Source organism: Humulus lupulus, chromosome 7 (genome assembly GCF_963169125.1).
Source record: "Humulus lupulus chromosome 7, drHumLupu1.1, whole genome shotgun sequence".
In the NCBI taxonomy this organism is placed as follows: Eukaryota; Viridiplantae; Streptophyta; class Magnoliopsida; order Rosales; family Cannabaceae; genus Humulus; species Humulus lupulus.
The window spans coordinates 22,868,082-22,876,829 of NC_084799.1; positions in this window are offsets into that span (position 1 = coordinate 22,868,082).

Below are 8,748 nucleotides of genomic sequence, written 5' to 3' on the forward strand. Positions count from 1 at the left end.
TAATTTTATAATGAGCTTATTTTAAAGATTTTATTCGATCTCCACCGTTGGTTTAACATAGTCAATAGCTTAATGGGGCCTCGAGGCGCTTTGATTCGTCCCCCTACGGAAGGTGTTCATTAGTTATTTTGACAAGGTTAGATTTCGAAAGATAGATAATTATAGGTCAAATTCTACTAGACTCACCCCTACGGTGACTACTAGGACTAAATCTATGATTATTGAAACCGTGGGTCTAGCTCATAAAATAAGAGATTTTGTTTTCTTATTTTGATCGAATAGTAGGTTGTTAATAGTGGTGTCCATTATTAAATGAGTTTGCAACTCTATTTAACTAGTGGTATTTTTTACTCTCGCCAACGGGGACAAGGATATCATAGATTAGTTAAAAACCTAAAGAAATAGAGATATGATTGTTTTTGGTATTTTTTCTCATATCTAACATAGTTTTGGTATATGTTGTGCTATTTCTTGAAATTTGTGTGAATAGAAGTATTATTGAGCAAATGTGATTGATTTCTATTTTATTGGTAATTTGTAGTTTTGAGTTATGGCTGTGTCTACTCCCATCCTTTCTCAACTTTCGATGGAGAAACTCACTGGAGAAAACCTCCATAATTGGAAGCAGAAAATCAACATAGAGTTGATAGGTGACAACTTCGAGTTCGTCATGATTGAGGAATCCCCAGAATGAGCACCATGTCCACATGTTAGTGATGGCACCATCAATGCTCATGATGGTACCGTAAATGCTTGGATAGCATCGTCTCTACACGTTTGTGATGGCACCGTAAATTCTCGGATGGCACCGTAAATTCTCGGATGGCACCGTGTCTGCATGTTCGTGCTCAACTCAACTATGGTCTGACGCAGCTCATGAACGAGCTTCAGATTATTGAACCTATCATGGGTGGACCCAGTAAGGGAGGAGAAAAGAAGACAACTACTACTGCTGCTGCTGATCCAGCTAAGGTTGAAGCTAACCAAGCTTCGTCTTAAAAAGCTGGAAAGTAGAGGAAAGGTGGGCAAAACAACAACCCCATGCCTGCAAAGGCGAGTGCACAACCAAGTGCACAGACGCCTAAAGGGAAAAACAAGAAAGGTAAAGGTAAATGTTTTCACTGTAAAGAGAAGGGGCATTGGAAACAAGATTGCCCCAAGTTTCTAGCAGATAAAAACAAAGGTAATGATTATAGTTCATTTATCTTAGAAACATGTGTTTTAGAGAATGATAACTCTGTTTGGATTATTGCAACTGGATCTACTAACCATGTTTGTAACTCTTTACAGCTTCTTGAATCGTGGGAGGAAGTGAACGAAGGCGGCTTAAAGCTTAGAGTTGGGAACGGAGCGTTCGTTGCGGTCCAAGCTAGAGGAAGAGCTTTATTCCGGATTTTAGTAGAAATTTAATTTCAGTTTCCATGTTGCAATTAGAACGATTTGTTATGACTTTCACAAGTTTTAATATATCTATTTCTTTCAATGGATCACAATTGTGTATTGCATGTTTGGAAAATGGGCTTTATATTCTATAGCCTAGCGAACCCCTCGCTCTTAATAATGATTTATTCAACGTAGTTAAACCTAGGACCAATAAACATCAAAAGACCGATAACAATAATATGATGTATTTATGGCACTTGAGACTAGGTCACATTGGCTATGATAGGATTCAAAGACTTACAAAGGACGGACCTTTGAGGGAACTCACCTTAGGTGAATTACCTATCTGTGAATCTTGTCTAGAAGGCAAACTGACCAAGCGTCCATTCTCTGCAAAGGATGATAAGGCCAAAGAACTACTTGGTCTTGTGCATTCAGATGTTTGTGGACCCTTGAATGTACAAGCCATGGGTGGTTTTGAGTATTTCATCACTTTCATTGACGATTACTCTAGATAGTCATGTCTTTACCTAATGCATAGGAAATCAGAAACATTTTCAAAGTTTCAGGAATTCCTAGCAATGACTCAGAACCAATTAGGTAAAACGTTAACGATCTTGCGATCTAATAGGGGTGCAGAATATTTGGATATGCAGTTCCAAGATCATTTAACTGAACTTGAGATTTTATCACAACTTACTGCCCCAGGTACTCCGCAACAAAATGGTGTAGTGGAACGCCGAAACAGAACTTTACTGGAAATGGTTAGATGCATGCTAAGTTACTCAACTCTACCAACTTCGTTCTGGGGACATGCAATTGAAACTGCGAACGACATTCTCAATGTCGTGCCGTCAAAATCAATCCCCAAAACACCTTTAGAATGTTGGAATGGTCGTGAACCTAGTTTATGCCATTATAGAATCTGGGGGTGTCCCGCTCACGTCCTAAGGAAAAATGAGGGAAAGCTAGAACCACGAACTGAAGTTTGCATGTTTGTTGGCTATCCTAAAGGTACTCGGGGTGGGCTTTTCTATAGTCATTCAGAAAAGAAAGTGTTTACTTCTACAAATGCTACTTTTCTGGAAAATGACTATGTCCAGAACTTTAAACCTCGCAGCAAAGTAGTTTTAGAGGAGATGGTTAAAGAATTGACTCCAACCAATATTCCATCGTCATCAACGTACCACTGTTCCTGAGCAAATAGTCACGAAGTCTCGTCCTAGTGGGGGGGTTTCTAGGAACCCAGTTCGCTATGGTTTGGATGGTGAAACCAATATGGTTGTTGGTGACACTAGTGATGATGATCCGTTGGCTTTCAAACAGGCAATGGCCTAAAAAGGAACTATGGCTTGAAGCCATGAAACAGGAAATGGAGTCCATGTACTCAAATTCCATCTGGGATCTTGTGGAAGCACCTAGTGACTTTAGGGCCATTGGGTGCAAGTGGATCTACAAGAAGAAATGAGGTGTTGATGGAAATAGCGAGACTTATAAAGCTCAATTAGTGGCAAAGGGTTATACCCAAAGAGAAGGCGTGGACTTTGAGGAAACTTTTAGTCCGGTAGCCATGCTCAAATCCATTCACATCCTCCTATCCATAACAGCCGCTCTCGACTATGAGACCTGGCAAATGGACGTCAAGACAACTTTTCTTAATGGAAAGCTTGACGAAGTCATTTATATGGATCAGCCAGAAGGATTTAAAGTATCTGGACAAGAAGGAAAAGTTTGTAAGTTAAATAGGTCCATCTATGGACTTAAGCAAGCTTCTCGTTCCTTGAATCTTAGGTTTGATGAAATAATCAAAACCTATGGCTTTGAAAAAAATATTGATGAGCCATGTGTTTACCAACTGAAGGCAAATCAAATAGTGGTATTCCTGGTTCTTTATGTAGATAATATCTTACTCATTGGAAACAATGTTAAGAAATTATCAAATGTGAAGAATTGGCTGAGCACTCAATTCCAGATGAAGGATTTGGGTGAAGCAAGTTATGTTCTAGGTATCCAGATCATCAGTGACTGAAAGAACAAACTTTTAGCTCTATCTCAAGCAGCTTACATAGATAAAGTGCTTGAACGTTTCTCAATGACAAATTCCAAGAAAGGACGTCTACCGTCCCGCCATGGAATTCATCTTTCAAAGACGCAGTCTCCCCAGACTCCTGAAGAGGAAGATGCAATGAGAAAAGCTTCTTACGCATCTGCAGTTGGAAGTCTGATGTATGCCATGTTGTGTACTAGACCAGATATATGTTATGCAGTGGGAATAGTGAACAGGTATCAGTCAAACCCAAGACCGGAACATTGGATAGCAGTTAAGCATATCCTGAAGTATTTGAGACGGACAAGGGATTATATGTTAGTCTACAAGGGTGGTGTTCTGAACCCTGTAGGCTACACCGATTCATATTTTCAGACTGATGTCGATGACAGGAAGTCTACTTCTGGAATGATGTGTACTCTTGGGGGTGGAGCTGTGATTTGGAGAAGCAGAAAGCAGTCTGCAATCTCATATTCCACCATGGAGGTGAGTACATAGCCGCGTCAGAAACAACAAAGGAAATAGTCTAGCTAAAGAAGTTTTATTCGGATCTTGGGGTTATTCCAGAAATGGATAAACCACTTGTGTTGTTTTGTGACAATACAGGAGTGATAGCCAACTCGAAAGAACCTCGAAGTCACAAGAGGAGTAAGCATATAGAAAGGAAGTATCACATTATTCGAGAATATGTGGCCAGGGGAGATGTGAAGGTTATGAAGATTGCAACTAAAGACAATCTTGCGGATCTGTTTACAAAGACACTACCAAAAGCTACATTTGATAAGCATATCAAGGAAATGGGATTAGTAGAATTAAGGAATTAGTTTCAATTAGTGCAAGTGGGAGTTTGTTGGGGTTTTATGCCCTAATTAAAACCCAAATTCTTTGTAATCTCATTCTATTGTCAATAAAATAATATAAATCATTTTTTGACTTGGTCAATCACTTTGCTCACATGTTTTATTTTCATGATTATTTGTTTAATATAAACTTCTATTAAATCCCGAGCATATAGCTAATCTTATATATAGTGATGTAATCAAAGTGGAATATAAATATGATTATATGTTCAAAATAAGTTAGTCTTATGATTAGTCAGTGCATCGGATTTACACTGACTTGCCAGTCTACGATATGATCTATTTACACATTACAGTGTTATGTTCTTTCCAGAACATTAGCAATGTAGATAAGATCAGATGTATTTGTTACATCGGACTGGACAGATATTGACAGTTGATAAGACAAGAAAACATACCGTTATTGTCTATTCTAGTCATATCATATAGTTGACCATAGGTCAATTCAATCTCAATTATGAGTGGTTAGTATTCTAACTGATTATATTATTTGAGTTCTTTGACTTGTTCGTTACCAGCTTACCCTACGGACTAGCCCATACTTACATCTTGGGAACTCGGTAGTATAATTGAGTGGGAGTGTTAATCATAGATATGAACATCTATAGCTTCTGATGAAGAAGTGAAACGATGGTTTCCTTTTAGTTTTGTTCAAGGTGTTAAATGATAGAGATCTCATTTCAGTAATTAAATTAGTTTACTGTTTAACGCCCAAAATGTGACAACCACTAAGCGGTGGTTGTAGTATAATCGGGCGGTCGATCCACAAGGAGGCAACCTAAAATCAAAAGATTAGTAGAAAATAACACAAAAAGTTAGTAACAAGAAATAAATAAAATTGTAAATGGAAAGAGGTTTGAGATTTTGGTATTGTATTTTTTTGATGAAATGATAAAGTGAGATAAATGTAAGATGTAATCAAGAGTTTGAGAAATGGAAAGGTTTCAAGAATCATCCATATGCTTGCTTAGTTACTTAGTTACTTGATTTACAAAAATACACAAGTAAATAGTTCACATCCCAACATTTACTTGGAAAATCTAACATTAAAGTCCATATTCTTTTCTAACAAAAGTCCATTTGAGTTATAAAGTTCTTTACTTTAAAAGCACAAAGTTAATCTTATGAAAAATCTAAAAATGACAAAATACCCAAGGGCAATAATGCAATAGAAGATTAGACATAAAATTATGTATCAATATTACTTTTACTAATTAGAAGCACATAGAAAGAGCATGACTAATCCTATATACTATTAGCATAAGTAAATAAAGATAGAGATGAAAGAACATAAATAACTCAAATATATTACATTAAAAACATAGTAAATCAAAGTAGCAAAATAACATCACTTGCATATGGAATCATCCCTAACCTTCCTAGGAAGATTAGGCCATTATGCTCATGATTCTCACAAAATTCTAAGAAGAAAATATGAGAAGAAAGTGAGTGGAAATTTTGCTATAGTTTCTCTACTCTAAAAATTACATACCAAATGTGAAGAAAGTGTCCCTATTTATAGATGGGGAAAAGGACTAAAAAGAAATTAAACAACAAAATGGGGTTTACAAAATAAATTTGAAATATTAATAATAAAATATGATTTTGAAAAATCAAATCTTATTATTAATATTACCCTAGCTATTTTTGTGTATAGTCAAAATGCTCTTTTTCTAAAATACCACAAAAACATGATCTATAAAGCTCAAAATAGCAATTTACAAAGCCCAATACCCACAAAATATGGCTGGTGACACAAGAGGGTTTTGACCCATTTTCAACCAATGGGAAACTACCACGTAGGCGGCTGGCTGGGGTGTTGATGCATTGGGCTGGCTTTGGGCTGCTGGAACCGTGGGCCTTTGTTTGGCCACTTGGGCTTGCTGAGATGATGAGGATGCTTGGGTCACGTGGGAGCTTGGAGCTTGCTAAAGGAATGCATTTGGTGGCTTGCGTTGGGCCTCAACAAAAGAAGGCAAGATCATGTTGTACATGATATATGATATGCATATATGTGCATTTGGTGGCTTGCGTTGGGCCTCAGCAAAAGAAGGCAAGATCATGTTGTACATGATATATGATATGCATATATGTGCATTTGGTGGCTTGCGTTGGGCCTGGGCCAATGGGCCTGAGCTTCATTTCTTCCAAAAATACCACTTTCTTCCTTTTCTTTTTCAGTTTTAATTATTTCTCTATTCTCCATTTTTATTAGTGTCCAAATGCAATTTATTTCCTGAAAATTAAACATAAATTAAATTAAATTAATATTTTCAATTATAAAATATATTACAATAAATTCATGAAAATATTAATTAAAAATTAATTTATTTTACACTTTAAAACTAATAAATTTGCATTTTTGAGCATTAATCATTTACTGAAATATCATTTACAAGGAACTAAGTGTTTTAAGGATAAAATACAATAAGGGGTAAAACGGTATTTTAGTCCTATCTCATTGTAGACCGTCTATAGAGGATTGAGTGACAATTATGGTTGTAACAATGGATAATTAATAGCGTATCTATATTTGTTATAGAGCATTCTATGAATTCAAGAGTGCAATTTCGAGTCCATAGTAGAGTCACGAGGAATTAATAAGTTAGTAAATTTATTTGTTAGATTTATGATAACTTATTAGAGCTTGATTTCATAGGCCCATGGTCCTCATTGTACCTTGGATAAAATCATCTAGATAGTCTCAATTAATTGATTTAATTATCAATTAGAATTATCAAAGTTGACCATGTCAATTTTTGATAGTTTCACAAAGTTGTGTAATTTTGAGAAGAAAAGATAAATTATGGCAGATTTATTAATTAAGATAAATTGGTATCTAAATTAATAAATAAGTTTAAATCAAAGTTCAAATTATAAATAATTAATTTGATAAAGGATTTAAATAATTATTTAATTTATTAAATCAATAGAAAATAATACAGGCCTTGTGTTTTAAGTCTAATGGGCTTATAATCAAATGGGAAATTTCACGGGCCTATAGCCCATGTTAATTTCGACCTAGGGCTTCAAAATGGCTATTATTTTATTGATTTTTTAATTAAATTAGAGATAAGTCATCAGTTAAGATTTCTGAGACGACAAATAAGTTTAATCACTGGTTTTCTGATAGTTTTAGATTCTCTCTAAACACAAGTCATTTTCTAAGCCTCTTTGTTATTTTCTCTTCTTCTCTCTATATCTATCTCATGTGTTGAGAATTGCCCACACTAGTCTAGGTGGTTCTAAGGATACATTGAAAGATTGTGAAGAAAATAGAAGATCGATTCAGTTTCTTGATAATACTCTGTGACAGAAAGGATACAAGAGTTAGAGAAACTGAAGGAAGGACTGTTTCATTCCGCTGTGTATACTGTAAGTATTCTATTCTTTGTTTCTCTTTGAATTCAATTTTAGAAACATGTTTTAGGTTATCTCATATTAATTAGTTTAATATTAGATATACATAAAAATAAATAAAGATCATGTATAAGTTTCCCAACAATACATGCACATATATAGACTGTCGTAGAAAGTTGCTTAGAGACGTTAGTCTAGTGAGTGCTGAATTAGAAAATATGAACGGTAGATATCTTTCATATCCTAGACGGTTGATCCCCATCACACTGCTTGATTTTATTATGTCTGGCTCATTACCGCGACGAGTGGCCAAGAGGTGAGGATTAGCTGGTTAAACCTAGGGGCGCCAAAATAAATGGGACCTAGGGGCCCTCATGCTTACTTAATCATTGAACGGTTAGAACCCGAGCAAGTGCTCTGATAAGTTATTCTCGGATAGCAGCCGTGAATATTGGCCATTCCATGAGAGTGCCTAGAGATACTAGGGGTTGCCAAGATTGAGTGAGGCTGAACACCCTAAGGGCAACTGCTCACTAGCACCACTGATTAACATAGAAGTCTCCATAAAACTGTGTAAATTGGATTACACTCTTGGATAAGTAGCGATGCCCTAGGTAACACGATAGTTACCCTTGATGAGGATATTTATTAGCTAGATCTTAGTGTGGAGACTCGGTTCTCTTTTACAGATTAGCAATTATGTTGGAGGGCCTGTTACGCCTGAATTGTTGTAAATTGTCGAGCGTTGGTCTCGAATTATATTGTGATATAATATATCTGCTTGCTCTAGGATTTTCTGAATGCAGGGATATATTTGTTGATAAGATATAGTTGTGATATAATATATCTGCTTGCTCTGGGATTTTTTGAGTGCAGGGATATAATTGTTGATAAGATATAGTTGTGATATAATATATCTGCTTGTTCTGGGATTTTCTGAGTGCAAGACTTTATCTAGTTATGAATATAATTTAGTAGTGGTTATCAGGCATGACCATAAGTTTGCCAGGACGCTTTAGCGTTCTTGAAATTGATTGTGCAGGGTCCGGATGGGTCCGGAACACTAATTCTCTACATGCTTTTGTTTGAAAGTTGATC